General features: G+C 54.5%; 1 pseudogene; it reads left to right on the plus strand.

Moving 5' to 3' along the window:
* The first annotated feature begins 6176 nt into the window (after positions 1-6176).
* On the plus strand, positions 6177-9396 carry LOC141579330 (palmitoyltransferase ZDHHC3 pseudogene; annotated as a pseudogene).
* Positions 9397-19823: the final 10427 nt, after the last annotated feature.

A 19823-nucleotide genomic window follows, 5' to 3' on the forward strand; every position in this document is an offset into this window, starting at 1 on the left:
AAGGCATCAATTTTAAAAATAAAATAAAATATAAAATAAAATAAAATACAGAGGACACCACACTTGGCTGCGAGACACGGGAAGGCGCCCTCTAAGATGAGAAGAAGCCAAACATTCTTCTTCCCATCAAGTCAGGATGGGCTGGAGGCCTACGTGCCCTCCAAAAAAAAAAAACCAGGCCATAAGGATTGAAAAATAAGATGCAAACTGTACCTATCCACAGATGACAAGAGGAATTAGCTACAGATAAACTGCAGGAATTAATAAGAGAGCTTAGCAAGACCTCCCAGGGCAAAATCAATACAGCAGAATCAATTATTTCCACATAAACAGCTGGAAAACGAAGGTTTTAGAAAGCCCCATTTACAATAATACAGGGAAATAGCTGCGATCTAGAGTGTGTCTCACAGAGGAAGCGCTCAGACGCCCACCGAGAGTTCTGTGACCCTTCACAGGAACGTCATGGGAGAGCGCAGTTACAGCGTTGCTTATACCCACGAACGGGAACACCTGATCCAGGAAAGACGTCCGTTCTCCCCAGACGACCTGCAAAACTGACCTGCGTGGAGCTTGCCGAGTGGGGTCTGCAACCCCTACGTGAGGGCGAAGGTCGGGTGATGACGGCGATCCTGAGCATCACCGCGGGGACAGCGCTCTGCCAGGCGGGGCGTGCTGGTGCTGGCTCCTGGTCCGACAGGGGGACCACAGAGGCGGGAACTGGCCGCGTCGGAACAGGCGCACACGGACGGCAGCTCGTGAAGGAGGTGGGGCTCCCTCAGAGCGCCCGACGAGCACGGTCTTCTCAGTAAGTGGCGGGGGGACTCCGACATCCACGTGGAAATAAGGAAGCCGACCCTGACCCCACCCGCACCCCTGGGGCAGCAAGGTTTCCTGTAAGTACCTCAGCCGCAAAGAGCCGCGTGGCTGTGTCTGCCCCACCGCTCAGCTCAGCCAGTGGGCAAACGACACGGAGACAACTGGGCACGGCTGTGTCCCAGTGAACCTTCATTGACAGAGCCAGCTGTGGGCCGATTCAGCCCTGGGCTAGGCTTCGCTAACCCGTGCCAGACCCCAAAATCAGTCCTCATGAATCACAGACCTAAGCATGAAAGACGAACCTGATAGTTATTAAAAGACAAGACGGAAAATACCTTTGCGACCTGGGGGTGAGATGCAGGCCCTCCACACGGCCCGGTGAAAACCCTAACCATCACAGGAAGTGCTGAGGGACCAGCTGCTTTAAATCAAGAGCTAGAGTCAGTGACTGTACTGTGTGGCTGAAATCTGCTGGAGAGTGAACAAATCTTCTCAGAAAAAAATACATACACATGTAGCAACGGACGTGATAATGAACAAGATGGGGATCCTTTCTCAGTGCAGGTGTATGTGAAATCACCACAAAGTACACTTCAAATATCTCACAACTTTGTCAATTATACTTCAATAAAGCTGACAAAATAAAATAAAATCAAACAAGCAAACACTAAAAATATAAATAAGAAATTAAAAAATTAAAGTGTCCATCAACAGATAAATGGATGAAAAAGATATATACGTGTGGAATATTACTCAGCCATAAAAAAAGAACAAAATTTTGCCATTTGCAGCAACATGGGTAGACTTGGAGGGCATTACGTTAAGTGAAATAAATCAGAGAAAGACAAACACTGTGTGATATCACATGTGGATTTTTTTAAAAACAATAAACTAGTGAATAAAACAAAAAAGAAACAGATTTACAAATACAGAGAACAAACTAGTGGTTCCCAGTGGTGGGGGGACAATACAGGAGTAAGAGGCAAAAGGGGGGTTATGGGATTATATGAAATCATGTGTGTGAAACTTGAAAATTGTAATGCACTATAGAATTTAAAGAATCTTCCACTCAAAGACACATGAAAGAAAACAATTAAAAATAAATTAAAAACTTATGTTCACCAAAGGATACCCTATAACCAATCAAAATCTGAAATCCAGGATACATAAAGAACTCCTACAGATCAACGTTTTCTTAAAGGCTGAAAAAACAGCAGAAAAAACAGACAAATGTTTCGAACAGGCCCCTGATAAAAGAGGAACTCCAAATGGGCCGTAAACATAAACCTGTCCAGGAAGGCCGATCCCAGCCACGCTGTCAGCACCGCACACACCACACCGGCAGACCGCAGGGGGAGGATGACAGAGGGACCCCCGGACCAGCCCTGCGAGGTCAGTGTCTCCTGCGGGAACCTCAGCTCACTCCCGCTCCTGCCCCTGGGGTGGGGTGCCCGCCTGGGGATGGGGGTGGGGCCCAGAGATGACCGTCCGCTCCAGCAGGGCGGGAGTCCAGGTGCCTGCAGAGCCCTGGCCCACCTCCCACGAGCACAGACACATATGTACACATACAGACATAAACATGCACACGCACACACACCAGCCCTGCCCCCCTCACTCCCACCCCCAACCCTGGTCAGAACAGAGCCAGGTGGGGGGACAGGACACAAGGAGAAGATATGGGGCGGCCTGGCCGGGACCACCCAGAGGAAACAGGTGCAGCGTGAATGAGGCCGGAACAAGGGGCCTCTTGTGGTCCCCGAGGCCACAGTAAGGGGGAGGCAGAGCAGGGTGGGCCCTCCAGCTGAGGTGCCCCCCCCGGGAGGTCGAGATGCACAGATCAGAGTGACCACGACCAGGGGCGGTGAGACCCGGGGAGCAGGACAAGGGACGGCTCAGGGGGGCTGGGAGGCAAGAGGGGCGACAGTGGGGGTCAGCCTGTGTCCCCATCCCCACCGTGTTCCCATATACCCCACCCAGCACGGGGCATGCGGGGGGGGGGGGGTGTTTGTGTGGGTGTGTCCCCAGCATGGCCCAGGGGCGTGTGCACAGTGGCCCACGTGTTCCAAGGACTGAGCTGTGCCCGGGGCCGGGACAGATGCCCCGACCCTCCAAAAAGCGAGAGGGCAGCAGCCCGTCCTGCAGTCCTCACGCCTTGTCCACGGTGACCCGGTTACAGCCCGTTCAAATCTGTCCAGGTGTCAGAGCGTGGCTTTCCATCTTGGCTCGGGCTCCATGGTTCTATGTGCTGCTGAAACCTTTGGAGACGCATTCTCACTTCAAAAACGCTCTGTTTGGAGCTGACGGCCAGATCGCAGGTGCTGGAACGAGCTCACAAGGAACCACAGGCGCCCGTGAGCCGCCAGCCATGCCGCGAGCAGGACGGACAGGCAGCCAGCTGGACTGCGCTCCCTTCTATCCATCCCTCATCATCCACCAGACGGAACACGGGCTGACCCTGATGGGGACCCTCGGGGAGACGGCCACTTTCTGTGCAAATAGCAGGCCCTGGACTGTGGACAGGATCTCTCAGCAACGCTGCTGGTTAGTGCACTTTGAGAATTTCCTGTGAAACCTCAGAGAACTGCCTCTCGACCGGTGACGGGCTGGCACTCAAACAAACATCCCAACAAATGAAGCTTCAAAAGACGCAGGGGAGGAGCCCACAGTTTGTGAATGGGAACCACCCCTCCTTGGGGAGTAGGGGCCGTGGATGCAACCTTCTGTGAACAGGAGCCCCCCAGCCACCACTTAAGGCATTTAAACACTCGCCTGAGACAGTGGCTCCTGAAGAAGGAAAACACAAAGTCCTGGACCCTCGACCACTGTCACCAGCAGAAATAAGGGCGAGGCCACAGCCGTCACCGCCCTCCAGCACCTTCTAACACATGTACAGTCAAGACTGGCCCCAGAGCAGGGCCAGGCGTGCGTGGAAACACACACACCTGCAGTCTTATATCCCTTCTTTGTTACAAACTTGAGTTCTGCATGTGGGAATTGAAGCTTCCAACCTTGAACGTGCTGAGGATCAGAAAAAAAGGCGGCCTGTTCATTGATTCCAGCTGGGCAAGGGGGAGCCCCAGGCCAGGCACCCGAGTCAGCACGACCAGGGCCGTCGGGGAATCTGAGACGCATCCTCTTTCCGGACCGAAATGCTGTGTCTGTGAGCGGCAGACAGAGCGATGGGAGCAGACACCCTCGATTTCCTGGAAAGCAGGTGGCGCTTCAGCCAGGACCCCGTCCCCGGAGGAGCTGGATGGGAGCAATGGCCTTGGGCGGAGAGCACGCATGGCCACCGTGCTCCTGCCTGGACACAAGTCAGGACAGAGGGTCAGGGAAGCGAGAGGAGAGTGGGGGTCCTTCCCAGGTCAGAGCTGACCACTGAGGACTCGACTGCCCTCTCACAAACCCAGGGGACCCCACGCTATGCACCGAGGTCCATCAGGTCAGAGCGGCCTGAGCTGGCTCTGATCACTGGGGGTCGGGGGTGGGGGGTCCTCCTGGACCAACAAATTCTGCTCCCTCTCAGCCGGGGCAGCCGAGGGCTGGGTCTTCCACACATCACAGCCGAGGGACGTGGCCTCACGGCAAAGCCATTGCTGCCCCAAGGAAACAGAACGGACATGCTCAAGAACCAGCGCGTGGACAGAGACGAGGCTACGTCAGTCTCGTGGCAAAATGAGGACGGGCGGGGGGGGCAGCTCACTGAGGAGTTTGATTTTAAAGTGTTTCTTGTGCTACTAAATGACCTCAGGGAAACAGCCACGTCAGGTCCCAGAACCAAACTCACACGATTCTGCTGACAAAGAGGAGCAGGGACGGTGAGGGCAGCAGTGGGTGGGGCCCCGGCTGATAAGCCACCGGAACAGCAGTCATGACTGAAAACCGTCATCTTGTACGGACGAAAGGTACAACCTGACTACTGAAATTACTGTAGTGAACTTGGATGAGCTTAATAACAAGGCACTGAAATTCTTGTGTGAGACCGAGACTAACAAAAATATTTTCAAATTTGACAGAAAGGCAATTATGGTGAAAGAACCTAACCTACAGCTCAGTCTTCAAACACTGAAACAGACGGAAATAGACGAGACTGCATGGGGAAAATGCCTAATGTGATTAACAAGGCTGACTTATGAGTGCCCTGCACAGACACAGCACCTACTCTGCCTCTAAAATTCATGAAGGATTTGCAAATGTTGGCCATAAATAAGGTCGCAGGATAGAAACCACGGTAAATTTTAACAGAGAAGAGCAACAGTCTTACTGTCTGAAGACGGTACAACCACACCAGGAAACACCACAAAAACGAACAAAGCTTAAGGCAAAGTCCAGCCGTACGCTAATTTAAAACACGTACATGAATAATTCTCCGTTTAAAGAGAAAATCAATACTCTAAACAGTAAGCTTTCTGAAAAGTACAAGGATTTTGAGTGGAAATGCCAACAGTGCGGCCGTGGCCCCTGCTGAGGGACGGCCCAGGTTTCAGACTCAACAAGAAGACAAGGGAAACGGAGGCTGCGACCCGAAACGCCCAGAGCTACAAGGAGGACAGGGAGACGGGGGAGGGGCCTCGGGGGGAACGTGGAAAGCCAGAACTTTTGCCTCCAGAACTTTGAAAAACAGCTGGTTCTTTGGGGGAAGAACCAAGGAAGTAAAGAAGCCTCTGAAAACCAGCGGAAAAGAAGGCAGAACACACCAAGGTGCAAACACGCTGCATCACAGCAGAACACGGCAGCAAACGCCAGTCCCGGGAAAGCGCAGCTCCCTAAAAGGGGCTCGAGACGCAGAAAGCCTGAGTGGGCGATAACCAGACAGCAAAGGTGGCCCCGACCTCCTCGGAAAGTGGCCGTGAGCCCAGGGTCCCACCGAGGAGCACTTGGAAACGACAAATCAGGAACCGTTCCAAAGCACAAAAAATAGGAAGCTCGGCCTGATGCCTTTGAAGCCTGGAAGACTCTTAATTCCAAGGGAATCAACGTTATTTGGTGAAAAATCAACATTTCCTGATGCGGAAAAAGGAGGAAGATTTTTAAAATCTAGGGATAAGAGAGCACCCCCTTTTCAGGACAAACATTATTTTCAGTTCTAAGCTTCCTCACACGTAAGGAGGAAAACCCCCATTAAACGCACGGCTGGCGATACCCATTGTCTGCACTGTTGTTAAACATTGTTTCAGCAGTTTAGTCAAAGCAGCCGCATATGACAGAAAGCAGAGGGAGGAGTACTTGCAGGTGGTGTAACCTGAAAACTGAAAAAATAAATCAGCTGAAAAGAAGGAAGTGATCAGTAGCACCAACAACGTTGGAAAGTAAATGAAGAGTACATCCCAGGTCTCTGCCAAAGAGCGGCAGTAACGGAGATGGCCCACGGGACCGCCCACGGGAACGTGCCCACGGGACCACCCACGGGAGCGTGCTTGTTCCCAGGAGCCTCACAGCCGTGGAGCCAGGAACGAGATAAGGACCCTGGGGGCCTGGAGAATCAGCCTCAGAGCCTCCCTGGGCCATAGGCACATCGAGTGACCAAGGCAGATCCCACGCTGGTGTCCAGGCCCCCCGTCCAGCACCTGCTGTGCCCATCGGGCAACAGCAGTGGTGAGAATGGGTCCCCTGGCGCATCCGGGCCGGATGGAACCTAAAAGGGGTCCTGGAGGTGGAGAGGAGGGGAGGACCCCAGCTGACCAGTGGACAGCCAGGTACCCAGGAAGGAGGAGGGTTTGCACCAGGAGAGGGACAGGTGGGCCGCTGGACACAGGGGCCACGCAGGGCTCAGAGACAGGAATGTGATCCCAGGGGGCCAGGCTGGCCCCCAACAGAGTGACTTCTGTGTCAGAGCTGGAGCCTGGGGCCACAAACATCAAGCCGCCGGGAGATACGGAGGGAACATAAACGTGCATCCCTGAGTGAAAGAAACTCGCCTGGAAACCCCACCTGCTGCGTGATTCCAGCTCTAGGACATTCTGCAGAAGCAAAACCGTGGAGACAGGAAAAGACCCGGGGTCGCCTGGGGTGGGGGGGGCGGAGCACAGAGGACTTTCAGGGCAGAGAAACGGCTCTGTGGGACACCGCAACGGTGGACGCACATCATGACACGTGCGTCCCCACCCACAGCAGGCACGGCACCAAGAGGGAGGCAGGGTGCGAACGGTGGACACAGGTGATGCTCACGAGTCGCCTGTAGCGACGGCCCGTCTGGTAGGGGAGGGGCAGGGGGGTCTGAGACATGCCTGCAGTTTTGCTGTGAACCTAAAACTGCTCTAAAAAATTAAGCCTAGCACTTAATATACAGTTTTAAAATACAGAATAAACAAACAGGGACATCAGCAGCCCCTCCCCGGAGAGCTGGGCCTGGCCATCTGCGCACTCTGGAACGTCCGGGAGCTGTACAAACGCCACCTCCATCCAGCAGCTCTCTGACAATCTGGCGTCGGGGGGACAGCGGGAGCCCCAGGGCCTCCCGGGTCAGCCCAGCACCAGGCACAGGAGGGCCAGGGACCTCAGAGCCCCCAGAGTTGAGTGAGACCGCCAGAGCCACCCCAGCCCACTCCCCGCCTGACACAACGGAGTCTTCCACGTGCCCGGAAACGTGAGGATTCCTCTCAAGACAGCGCTCACATCCCGTGGGGTGCCGCCTCTCCGTCATCAGGAAGCCTCCCTCCCTGGGCCCTGGCCTCCCTCTCTCCATGCCTCCCCTTGGCCGGATCCAGCCCTGGAACTGCACGAGACACGGCCACCGGCTCTGCCCCTCCCTCCCTTCCCTTTCCCCGCTTTTCCCAGCCCCTCAAAGTCTCTCATCTGACCGCTTCTGAGCCACTCTGCCTGGCAAGCCCCTTGCACTGGCTGTGCTGTTCACAGCAATGAACACACAAGTGACCGTCCCCTCCACCATTCTGCATGCTCTGCTCTCATTAATGCAACCTGGCAGTGCACTCCCTTGAGGGGCAGTGATGTTCTCCTTTCAGTTCACAGTCGGACGGCAGCCGGCTCAGACCCACCGCCGTCCTCATGCTCTGCTGTGAGGCCACGCCACCCTCCCCCTGCTGTTTGCTGTGGATGTCTGGGCACAGAGGCTCGGGGCTCTGTGCACTTACAGAGGCCCAGCTCTCAGACTAACTCTAGAGTGAACACGGGCGTCATGTCACCCCAATTCCATCCTTCAACCTCCTTTTCCTGGGATGGTGAGCACCCTGTCCTGAGCGTCCTCAGTACATGGGACAGAGCAGGGCCCAGGCGGACACCTGCCACCACCTGGGTCCGTGCTCCTCGAGAGACACGGAAAAGCCAGCTCGGAACCAGGACAGGCTGGAATCCTGACCTGTCCCTCACTGGTCACTTATTTAATGTCCCCTGCCTCTGTTTCCCCACTTAAAAATAGGGTGGTAAACATTTGTACGGTCGGAGTTGTGAGGGTTAACGAGTTAATGTGTGAAGTGGCCCCCACAACGCACGTGCACGCGCACACACACACACACACACACACTCGGAAAGCACTGGCGTTTCCTCCTCATCCACATTTTCTGCCAGGTCCTTAAAAAGGCCACATGCAGTATCAGACGCCCAGCCCAGCTCCTCCTGCTCCAGGGCCCAGCTCGCCCTAGACAGAAAAGTCGCCCCTGGGGAGGAGCCAGAGGGCCTCCCTTTCTGTGTTCACAAAGTCCCTTCTGAGAGCACATTCTAGAACACTACCGAGGTGTCAGGGACAAGCCAGGCGGCGGCAGGGGCGGGGCGGGAGGGGAGCGCCGCGGCGCAGAGCCCCGGGCAGCCGCCGGCCTGGCCCCGCCGAGCGCGGGCCCCGCGCCGCGCGCGCCCCGCGTGTGGCTCGTGCTGGACGCCCCGGGCCTGGCGTGCGCCGCCGCCACGTGGCTGCTGGTGCTGAGCGAGGGCGCCGTGCTGGTGGGCGCGTGGCTGCTCCCCGCGCGGCCCCCGGCCTACAGCGCGGCGCACGGCTCGCTCTTCCACCTGCTGGCCTTCCTGGCGCTGGCGGCGCACGCGCGGACCGCGCTCACCGACCCCGGCGCCCTGCCGGCGGGCTCCCCGCCCGAGCCCGGCCAGGCGCCCCGCGGCCCCCGCTGCCCGCTCTGCGGCGCCGTGCGCCCGCCGGGCGCCTTCCACTGCAGCGTGTGCGGCCGCTGCATCCGCAGGATGGACCACCACTGCCCGTGGGTCAACAACTGCGTGGGCGAGGACAACCAGAAGTTCTTCGTGCTGTTCACGCTCTACACGGCGCTGGCCGCGCTGCACGTGCTGCTGCTGCTCGGCGTCCCCGCGCTGCGCGCCTACGCGCTCGGGGAGTGGGGCCTGCAGAGCAGCGTGCGGCTCCCGGGCTCGCTCCTCTTCCTCTTCCTGGTGGCCCTGAACGGCTTCCTCTTCGCCGCCGTGGTATTCATCGTCCAGATGCACAGCATCCTCACCGACCAAACCACCCTCGAGCAGCCAGAGGGGGAGAGGGGCCGGCCGGGCCGCGCGTCCCCGTGGACGAACCTGAAGGCCGTCCTGGGCCACCGCCCCTCCCCGGCCTGGATCAGCCCCTTCGCCGCCCCGGAACCTCGGGCCGCCAGCGGGCCGCCCCACGTGGCCTGAGGCGGCCTGTGTGACTCTGCCGCCATCCACTAAATTGGAGCAGGTGTCCGGGGGGAGATCGCAGCAGCAGACTCAACAGCAAGGTGCCTTTCCTCCGTGTCCGCTGAGCAGGCCAGCACGACCGAGAATTTAAAAAGTGCCAGGTTCTCGTCTGAGCAGAAAGTGGGGTTTAGGACATGCAAGCTTCCAAGAAAATACGTAAGGCCAGACCCTTTCCCCAGAGGAGCGTGAACTGTACGGCCCCTTGCTCTGTGCCAACATTTCCATGAGGAGAACAATTAAATCCACAACATGCAGGAACAAAGTGTGGTGAACTGGTGGGGCAGCCTGCTAAACGTGGCAGCTACACAGAGGTAACGGCGCGGCCTCTCAGCCCTGGTCTGTTGTGAGTTGCCAGTTGCCTGACCTGGTGTCGAGCCCTCCTTGCAGTCCTGACAAACCAGCTCCCTAGCGTTGGATACGTGTATAGCCTGTTGGATTGGGCGAGCTAGTATTCTGTTTAGGATTCTGTGTTTATGCTCACCAATGAAATGGGTCTATGGATTTCTACACTTTTATTAACTTGATTTGCTTGTCATTTACTCCAGATCACATGACCCATATAAAATGAGCAGGGCAGCTATGGCTCTTTATTTACTTCCTGTGCAGTCTGCATGCGATTGGCACCAGCTGCTGCTTAAAAATTTGGTGGATCTCACCGGTCAAACCATCAAGGCTTGGTTTTCTTGTTTAACTTTGTATTTTGAGATACTTGTAGACATGCAGCTGTAAGATGTCACGGAGGCCCCTCATACCGCTCACCCGGTTTCCCCCGTGGCACTGGGTGGCACGGTTGCTGAGCTGCGGTGCGACAGCACACCGGCAAGTCGCCACTGGCACAGCACACTGACCTTATTCCCACGTCCCCAGTTTTACATGCACTCATTTGTGTGTCCACGCATGTGCGTAGTCTGTGCAGTTTTGTCACACGTGTAGGTTTGTGGGTGCACCACCACAGTCCCTCTCCACTCTACACCTGGGCAATGACTAATCTGTTCTCCTTCTCTGGTTTTGTCATTTCAAGAATGCTGTAGGAGTGGGATTACTGTGTGATGCGTCATCTTCTGAGATTGTTGTTTTTCACACAACTTATTCCCCTTGGGATTCATTTAAGGAGCTGCCTCCATGAACAGTCCGTTCCTGTTGGCTGCTGAGTAATACTCCACAATGACCACCATTTAGCCGCTTGCTGACTGAAGGACACTTGAGTTGTTTCCAGTTATACTACAAAATTGCTATGAACACTTGTGTACAGGTTTTTGTGTGAATGGAGGTTTCCATTTCCCTAGGATAAATGCACAGAAGTTCATAGCTGGGTCATATGGGTAGCTGCATGTTTAGTTTTGGGAAAAAAAAGAAAAAAGAAAATCTGCACGTTTTCCGAGAACGCTGTGCCGCCTTGAACCCGCACCAGCAGCGTGGGAGCGCTCCGTCTTCCCTGCATCCTCGCCAGCATTTGATGTCATCATTGGTTTTTAAGCCACCTGGTACATGTGTGGCGACCTCACTGCAGTTTGCGTTTTCCTGGGGATGTTGGCCATTTTTCACGTGCTTACCTGCCATCTGTGTACTCACGTCAGTGAGGTGTCTGCTCATGTCTTTCACCCATTTCCTAGTTGGACTGTTTTTCCTGTTGAGCCCTGAGGGCTCCTTGTGCACCCCTTGTGCCGGCCGGCGCCAGCTGTGCGGCTTGCAGGTGTTTCATTCTGTAGCTTGTCTTCACCCTCGTCACAGGGGCTTCCGCCCCGTGAAGCAGAGGGCGCTCTCACTTTGACGAGGCCCTGTTCATCCATTTTTCCTTGGTCGGTCCTGCTAAAGTTTTATCAGTTTCATTTTTTTCAAAGCAGTTTTGAGTTTTAATGATTTTCTTCATTGCTTTCCTGTTTTTGTTGATTTCTGCTCTTTGTTGTTTCTTTCCTTCTGGCTTTAGGTTTCCTTGGTTCTTCTTTTACTAACTTCTTAAGTTGGAAGGTTATGTCATGGACTTCTTTCTTCTGTTCTAATATAAGAATTTATGTTGTAAATTTCCCTTTAAGCACACACTCCAGCCAAATCTTACAAATTTGGGTATGTTGCATTTCCATTTTTGTCAGTTGGAAGTATTTTTTAAATTCCTTTGAGACATTCCTTTGGTCCGTGGATTACTCAGATTGTGTTGTTTAATTTACAAGTGTTTGAAGATTCCCCCTGCTGTCTTTCTGTTTCTGGTTTCCGGTTTAATTTCATTAAGCTCAGAGAACACATTGTTCAATTACAGTGCTTTCAGATGTGTTGAGGTTTGCTTTATGACCAGAGGAGCAACCATCTTGGTGGAAGTCCAATGCGCTCTTCAAGAGTGCTGATCAGACCCGGCGGGTCGACGGTGCTAGTTGCTGTTTTGAACCCCTGTCGTTAGGTGCGTACACATTTAGCGTTGTTATGTGTCTTCTGTGAAGTGATCTGTTCATCGGACGTGATGTCCCTCTTTCTCTCACCCCTTCAGCCTGTCTGTGCTGAAACTATCAATCTTGCTAAAGTTTTACCGGTTTTACCTTTTCAAAGGAACAGTTTTCAAAGAAGCATTCCCTTTGAAGTCGGTTTCTCGTAGACAGCACATGGTTCATGCTTTCTCATTCATTCTGACTCCTGTCCTTTAATTAGACCGTTTACATTTAGTGCAGTTTTTCTGGTTAGGCCTACTGTCTTATTTGCTTTCTGCTTTTCATTTTCCTGTTTCTTCTTTCACTCTGTGTCAGTTACTCGAACTTTCTTGGGTATTTCATTCTAACTCATCTATTGTGTTGTTTTGCTCTGTCAGCTCGTTTACTGCATCTCCTGGTGCCACTTTCTGAGTGGTCGCTTTAGGGATTTCAATACGCATACTCACCTTTCCACAGTCAACTGAGGATCGGTATTTCATCCATTCGGGGGGAAGGCGGGAGCCTTCCCCTTTCTAGTTTATTCCTCTTGTTTGTTATGTCTACAGACATAAAACTCCCTCAGACAATGATATAATTTTTACTTTCAGTGATAATTTTAAAGCAAAACTTTTGAAAGTCAGGAGAAGGAAAGTCTATCATATTTACTCAGATAGTCACTGACTTTGATGTTTTTAAAGTTGACTAGAGTGACCCCAGGCTACTACAGATGCGCCGTCAGATGGAACCTCCAGGGATCACATCTCAGGGTCCAAGTGGGGGTGGGGTCAGGCATGATGACCTGGGACTGGGGACTCATATCGCATTCTGCAGGAGTCCCGGCCGATGCAGGCATAGGGCTTTGTGCAGCAGATGCACCAGCAGAACCAGGAGATCTCCTTTTCGTGGACGGCCACCAGCCCAGAGTGTGAAGCAGGTGTACTCCTGCCCCTCCCCCACTAGGACGGCCTTGGCCCAAGGAGCCCCCCACGGGAGACCGGGTTGGACACTGGACATCCCAGGACTCCTGCTGCTGCAAACGCAGATGTGCCTCTTACCATCAGGGGCCACGCTGAGCTCTTTCCATGTGTCAACCTGCTCATCTTCACGCCAGTCCTGGAACAGCTGGTGTTTTCAGCCCCGTTTTACAGATGGGAAAACAGAATAGAGCGAGGCCAGTCAAATTCCCCAAGATGACACAGTAGTAACTGGTGAGGCTGGGTTCTGGACCCAGAGAGCCTGGCCCGGGGCTGCTCACCTACCCACCGCGCTGCCGGGACAGCCAAAAGCTAAATGAGTTCAAAGCAGCAGGGCCTGGGTTGAGGGGCGTAAAGGCAAGAGCCTGTTGGTGGCACACAGTGCATCTGCTTCAGACCACAAAGTTTTGGGGCTGATTTGTTATGTAGCAAAGGCTAGCTTATACAAGGGGAAAGGGCTTAGGTTCGTATCTTTCCTTTGTTATTTGATAGAAAAGAATACTCTTTAGCTTAGATGTGAGATACAAGAAATAACTATAAATGAACACTTGAATTTCTACCACTCAGGCTCAAAAAGCAGAATTTCTGAAGCCACTGTGTGACCCACCCCCACCACACCCCCTCCACCCTGTGAAACACCATCCTGAATTTTGTGTTTCTAGCTTCCTGGATTTTTAAATCTTTTTTCCACATCTGTGAGGAAGCCCAAGGGATGTGCTGCTTGGTTGGGGTGCTCTGGCCCCAGGGCAAGTGGACTCGTGCTGGCGTTCTACTGGGATGCTGTCTCCTCTCTCCGTGAAGTGCCCAAGCCTGCACGTCCTGCGAGTCACTCACTTTGGTGTCACCCACTGTCTGAAAGTGTCCCAACTGGTTTGTCCACTCCACCACACCAGGCACCTGGGCTGTTTCCATCTTTCGCAAAGTTACAAAAATCACCATGATGACAATTCACACACACACACACACACCATACCCAGAAGAGAGCTTGTCTCGGACTTCCCGCAGGTGTGCAGGGGGACTAGGTATGGATACTTGCGGACAGGTGCGATGCCCTGGGCCATTTACTTCACATGCACGCTCTGTCCTTGTCCACGGGGGCCACGAAGGGAAAGGCTGGAAACCGCTTGAAGGGACACACACCCCAACACTGCTCAGTTTCACTTACTCTCGCTCCAAATCGACCCGAACAGTTTACGCTCCCCCAGCCCAGCCCCACAGCCTCACCAGTGCTCGGTGTTGTCTGACTGTGGACAGGTGTGTGAAACGCTTTTAATTACTCTTCTAATTTGCATCCAGCTGAATACTGGGAGCTTCTCCCCAGGACAACCCTGTTTCTCTTCCAAGCTCCAATCCTTCATTCATTGTTGTCGTATTTGTCTGTTTCTTGTTGATTTGTAGGAGTTAGTAGCACATTCTGGACACAGTCCTTTGTCAGGAGAATGCATCGCAGATATCTCCTCCCAGTTGGTGGCCTCTGTGTCCATCTACTTATGCTGTTGATGAATTTAATGTAGCCGAGCATGTCGATCTTTTCCTTTGTGTTTGTACTTCTGGGGCTTAAAGAAATTATTCCTTAGTCCATAGTCATAGTATGTTCTCCTATGTTGTCTTATAAAATTGTTATAAGTGTTTATATCACCGTTAAGTGCTTAATCCATCTGGAACTGATTTCTGTGTATGGAGGGAGATAAGACTCTGCTGTCTTCGCTTTTCTAGATGGTAACCAACTTCTCCAGCATCAATGATCAATGTCTGCTTTCCCCACTGGGGGGGCAATGCCAGCTCTGTTAGAAATCACACAGTGATTACATCTCAGACTTCTCCCCAGACCCTGCACATCATCAGGACCAAGCTCTGTGCCCCCATCAGGGGCCCACGTTCAGTGACAACTCATCTCCCAGGATGTCCTCTTTCTCCACAGCTCTGGGCTCCGTGGACTCCTTTCTTTCCTGGTAGTTCAGTGACTTGATGAAAAGATCTTCTAAAATAGATTGTGTCAAATTGACTACACTCCAATAAAAAATAAGAATTAGAAAGAAAAAGAATAGGTTGTAACCAGCACTTACAGTTGTTTTTGGTCGAATTCTATTACATCCACTGCATTGTGGGTAGACCCCCTGAATAGAGCACCTCACTCACAGCCCGTGGGCATTCAGACACACCATCATGCTCACCAGCTTATTTGACCACAACCCTTTCTGGCATTTCAGTCTAAAATACACCCTATCAAGTTCCTTCAGTGAAAGCAAACTCCTGGTATTGGTCTCAAACCGTCTTTACCCTCGCTCTTGAATATTTTAGCTGGGTATAGAATTCTGCATTGACGGTTACTTTCCGACCACACGTTGAAGATCTCGCACTGCCCTCAGCCATCACACCTCTGATGAGAAGTCTTTTTTTCTAATTATCTTTGTTTGGATAGTAATGTTTCTGCTCTCTGGTAAAGTGTAATATTTTTATGTGTGTGTGTGTATGTGAATGTGTATGAGAATCGTGTGGGGGTGTGTCTGTGTGTGGATACATGTGGATGTATGTGTGTGTGTGTGGATGTGTGTGTGTGGGTGTGAGTGTGTGCCTGGGCCTCTAATGTTCCGCCATGTCACTTCAGCTTCAACATGATCAGGGTGTGTATTTGGTCTTTACTTGCTTCACTCAGTAGCTGTTTTCTTGACTCTTGGAAGACTCATCTAGCATCTCTCCAGGCACTGCCCATCCACTGACCCCCCTCTTTTCCTTCCTCTGGAATCTCGGCAGGTGAGTGCTGGACTTTCCTGTTCCACCTCTCACCCCATCTCTTCTGTCTGTGAGAAAGTGACTTTCTCAGATCTGTCCTCAAATTCACTGATTTTCTCCTCAGTTGTATCTAATCGACCATCTAACCTGTCTGTTTACTTCTCACATTAAATAACTCTGATTTTACTTCTACACATTCTCTCTCTTTCTTTTTCGTTTGTTTACAATTTATCTCCTTTACTCATAGTTTCCTATTTTTGCCTTATTGTTCTTGTATTATTTATTTTCCTTACAAATGTTAACACACCCATTTTAAAGGAGCTCGTAGAATGTTCTACCATCTTTCATCTCGAGCTGCACATGCCCCCGTTTCTTTCATCAGCTCCCAGGGCTGCCCTCAGGGTGATTCATTCCCTTGTCATGTTTTCATCTTTCATTCTGAGCTCACCTCTAGTGGGTTCTTCTCCATGGCAGCCTCCTTTGCTTAATTTGTGGAAAACCACACCCCCAGGACAAAGGGTTTTCACTGGATCCACACATGTTTGCATTTTAACTCTTTAAGTTGTCTTCCCAGGGAACAAGGGGTGTAAATCCCACATACAGACATGATTAAGGCTGGAGTTTCCCATCTTCCTTCCACTGAGAAGCTCTTACCAAGCACATATCCTGAACCAGGCACCTCACTCTTAACTGACCCCCAGCCCAGCCTACCCCAGCCCTGACCCCTGAGTCCACCCCAGCCCTGACCCCTGACCCCTGGCCACCTTGCTGCATCCACCACTTGTCAGTGGTTTCTTTCATCCGCTTCATGGGGAAGGAGGCCATCAACTTCCCTGCAAGCCTGGTCCTTGGTGTCCATGTGGACTTTATGCCCCTAAAGCCCAGCCTTGAGCCTTCAGCACTTCCTCCCAACACCCCGCCCCGCCCTCAGTCTCCTGGATCCTTCGCCCTCCTGGGCCGGGGGGACCCCGCCCCCTAACCTTCTCTGCTTATTTCTGTCCTATACTAGCATCTCCAAGCTGTGGGCCTGGGGAGCAGGTCCGAGGGAGTCAGGGAGGAGCTGACCCTGGGAGGGGAGGAGAGGTGTTAAAAAGTCAGGAGGGAACTGAGCTTCCCCCAGGCCCCACCCTGACAGAGGACAGGGACAGAGCAGGCTGACCCAGCTTGATTGGGGAGGGGACTCAATTCCCAGTCACCAGAGCTCAGGGGGGCCCTTAAACCCCACTGGGGCTGCTGCCCGGCCCCCCTCTGCCCACCTGGGGAGGAGATGCGTCCTAGCCATGCCTGCATCCCTTCCCCAGGCCCCGACTTATGCCGCCTGGGACCCCACCCCACCAGGCGACAGGTCTGGGGAGAGACGGAGAGAAGGCCGGCCTTGAGTCCCTCCCGGGACAGCAGCCGCAGGGGGACCGGTCAGCCTGGATGCCCCCAGGACCAGGACCGGCGCCTGGAAGGAGCCCAGGGAGCAGGTTCCCCAGCCGCGCTCGGTCAGCTGCCCCTCGGACGTCCGGTCTCTCCCACCCGCGACCGGGGAAGGCGGCTAAAGCTGGGAAAGGTTCCTGAATGGGCATCTGGCGGAAGCACAGGCCAGCAAGCTCGATTACAAGCGTCTCCAGAAGCTGCAGGAAAATCAGTCTCTCTTCATCTTGGAAATAATGAAATTTTCCGAATTCCTGCCCAAAGACTGTGGTGGGCCAGGCAGGCACTGCACTCCAGGGGATCCTGTGAAGGTGGAGAGCTGGACGCGCCAGACCCGAGGAGCTGGCCAAGCTTGTCCACCAGGGCCCAGTGCTCCTGGCTCAGAGCCACTCACCTCTGCTGTCCGCGGGCCTCCCTGTCCCGGGCACACGCAGCAGGCGAAGGGACAGGCCCCCAGGGAGGGCGTCCGCAGGGCCGGGTCAGGGCCAGGGGGCCACGCCATCTGCTCCAGGACCCGCCCGGGATGTCGCGTCTCCTTGGCCGCCTCTGGTCTGTGACAGGTTCCCAGAGGAGGGGGCAGCATCAAAGAGACCACAGACCCAGGAGGTCGGGAGGGCCCCCGCGACAAGCAGAGAGAGGCCTGGGGGTCTAGTAGGGCAGCACGTGCGCGTGTGCGGGTGCACGGTCCCCACGTGCGCATGTGTGCACGTGGGCCTGTGTCTGTGCACACGTAGTATGTGAGCGTGCGGAGGTGTCTGTGTGTCCTGTGAGGTGCACACGTGCGTGTGTGTGCGTGCACAGGAGTTCTTGGTGCGGGCCTGCGTGACTGGTTGGGTTTTCTGTGCACGTGTGTGTTGCCAACTAAAAATTGTGGCTGGCCACCAGGCTGTAGAAGAAGAATGCAGCCACTGACCTTCCACACAGCCTGAGAGGTGTGCAGGGCGGGCCCAGGAGCTCGGAGCGCTGGCGAGCGCTGACAGAGCGGCCCGCAGGTGGTCAGATACTTCAGAAGATTTTATGAGCCCACAGACTGAGAACAATGCACAACCTCAACGTTGAGAGTTAGTTTTATTGGCCGACTTTCTGAGGATGTGAGCCGGGGAGGCGGCTTCTCAGATGGCTCTGGGGGACGGCTCTGCACAGGCAGGGGAGGAGCCAGGATATATGAGTTTCTGAAACAAAGACCAGGTAGTCAGAACATTTAAAGACGACTGTTAATTAAAAAAAAAAAAAAACGGACATCCCAAGTTAAGGAATTTAGTGCTTTTCTATGTGTGGGAAGGTGCAGAGGTCTGGGCTCATTGAAATCACCCCTCTCATCAGCACTGAGCTCTCCAGGGCCACTGTCCCATGCTTTCCCACCCTGCGTCCCCTCAGGGGGCACCGTTGGGGGCTACAGAGTCCCGGGCTGCCTGCTCGACTCCACCCTGAGTTCCCTCCGGCTCACGCCCCCTCCCACAACCCTGTCCCAGGACTGGAGGATCTTCCCTCATCCCGCCACCGCCCAGACACTGGGGACCCCACGCCCGTCCTCACAGCCTCCTCCCCTGCCCCCTCCACAGTCCCCCAGCCCAGCCTGGGCCACCAGCCCCTGGGGCGACCCGCCTGGACCGCCATCTCCTCTCCCTGTAAGGTCACTCCCTCCAAGAAAGCAAATTTTAATCACTTAGTGCCAGCAGGCCGGCCTCGAGGCGGCTTCCGTGGGGATGTTCCATCAGTGAGCGCAATTACAGGAGGAGCTGATCCTGCCCGGAAATGCTAACAAAAGACTGAGTCCTCACGGCGGGGAGAGGCGCTTTTGAAAAGCCAGAGGGAAGGCTTTGAGATGTTAATGCCGGCCCAGAACCGCCCGGGAGGCCGGACAGGGAGGAGGCGGGAGGGTGGTGGGCAGCCTCGACCCTCCGCCCCAGCACCTGGGGGCCTTCAGGCCTGCCTCCTCCCACACCGCCGTCCAGAAGTCCCCCTTTCCCAACAGACTCAGGCTTTCAGCCGCCCTGGCCAGGACCTCAGGCCGCGGTCAAGGCCGGCACGGCAGAGTCCTCACCGTGGGTGGAAGTGTCCGGGAACCAGGGGTCACGGTGCCCCGTCCACAGAGCAGGGAGCCCCAAGTGGCCATTGAGAACAGCCCCGGGAAGCCCCCAGGCCCCCGAGGACGGAGCCCGGGGCTGGACTGGCCGCTCCCTGCCCAGCCCTTTTCCTCACAGCCCTGAGCTCAGGGCAGAGACACCGGACCATGGGGACTGTGCTGGCCGGACATCCCATTGACAGTCCAGAGAGGGGCGAGACCACCCCGGTCACCCAGAGCAGGAGCCGGAGCCCAGCGGTCACCTGCAGGGTGGACGATGCCCCAGCTGCGGGGCAGTCAGGTCAGTCACCGCACGTGCTTATAAGACACGACTCTCGCAAACGCACCCGTGCACATGGGCACATGCAGCCACACGCATCACACACGGGCGCAGGCACACACGCATGCGAGACAGGAGGGAACGGGGCGGGACACAGCCGCTCAAGGACTGACAGCAGTTAACCCCAAAATGGCGGAAGACTCCCCTCCCAGTTGGCCCTGAGGATTAAGAGTTTTGGCTTCTAGCAGACCCTGGGCTTCGTCATACGCTCCTTGTAACAGCGGGGTAAGCGACATGCCCGCAGGCGCCATGACAGCCCCGAGGCTAACCACAGGAGGTCAGGGTGGGCGGCGGCCAGTTCCTGGGAACCCCAGCCCCTCCCCAGGGCAGCTGTAGGCGTGTGATGCTACCGAGCCCTTAAAGCCTGGCACCACCACACCTGGCTGCCCTTTCTCGCTCCCTGTTCTTTGGAGCCCGCCCGCACTCTGGCTGTGGCGTGTGTGCCTGCTTTTGCTCTA

Source organism: Camelus bactrianus, chromosome 12 (genome assembly GCF_048773025.1).
Source record: "Camelus bactrianus isolate YW-2024 breed Bactrian camel chromosome 12, ASM4877302v1, whole genome shotgun sequence".
Classification (NCBI taxonomy): Eukaryota; Metazoa; Chordata; class Mammalia; order Artiodactyla; family Camelidae; genus Camelus; species Camelus bactrianus.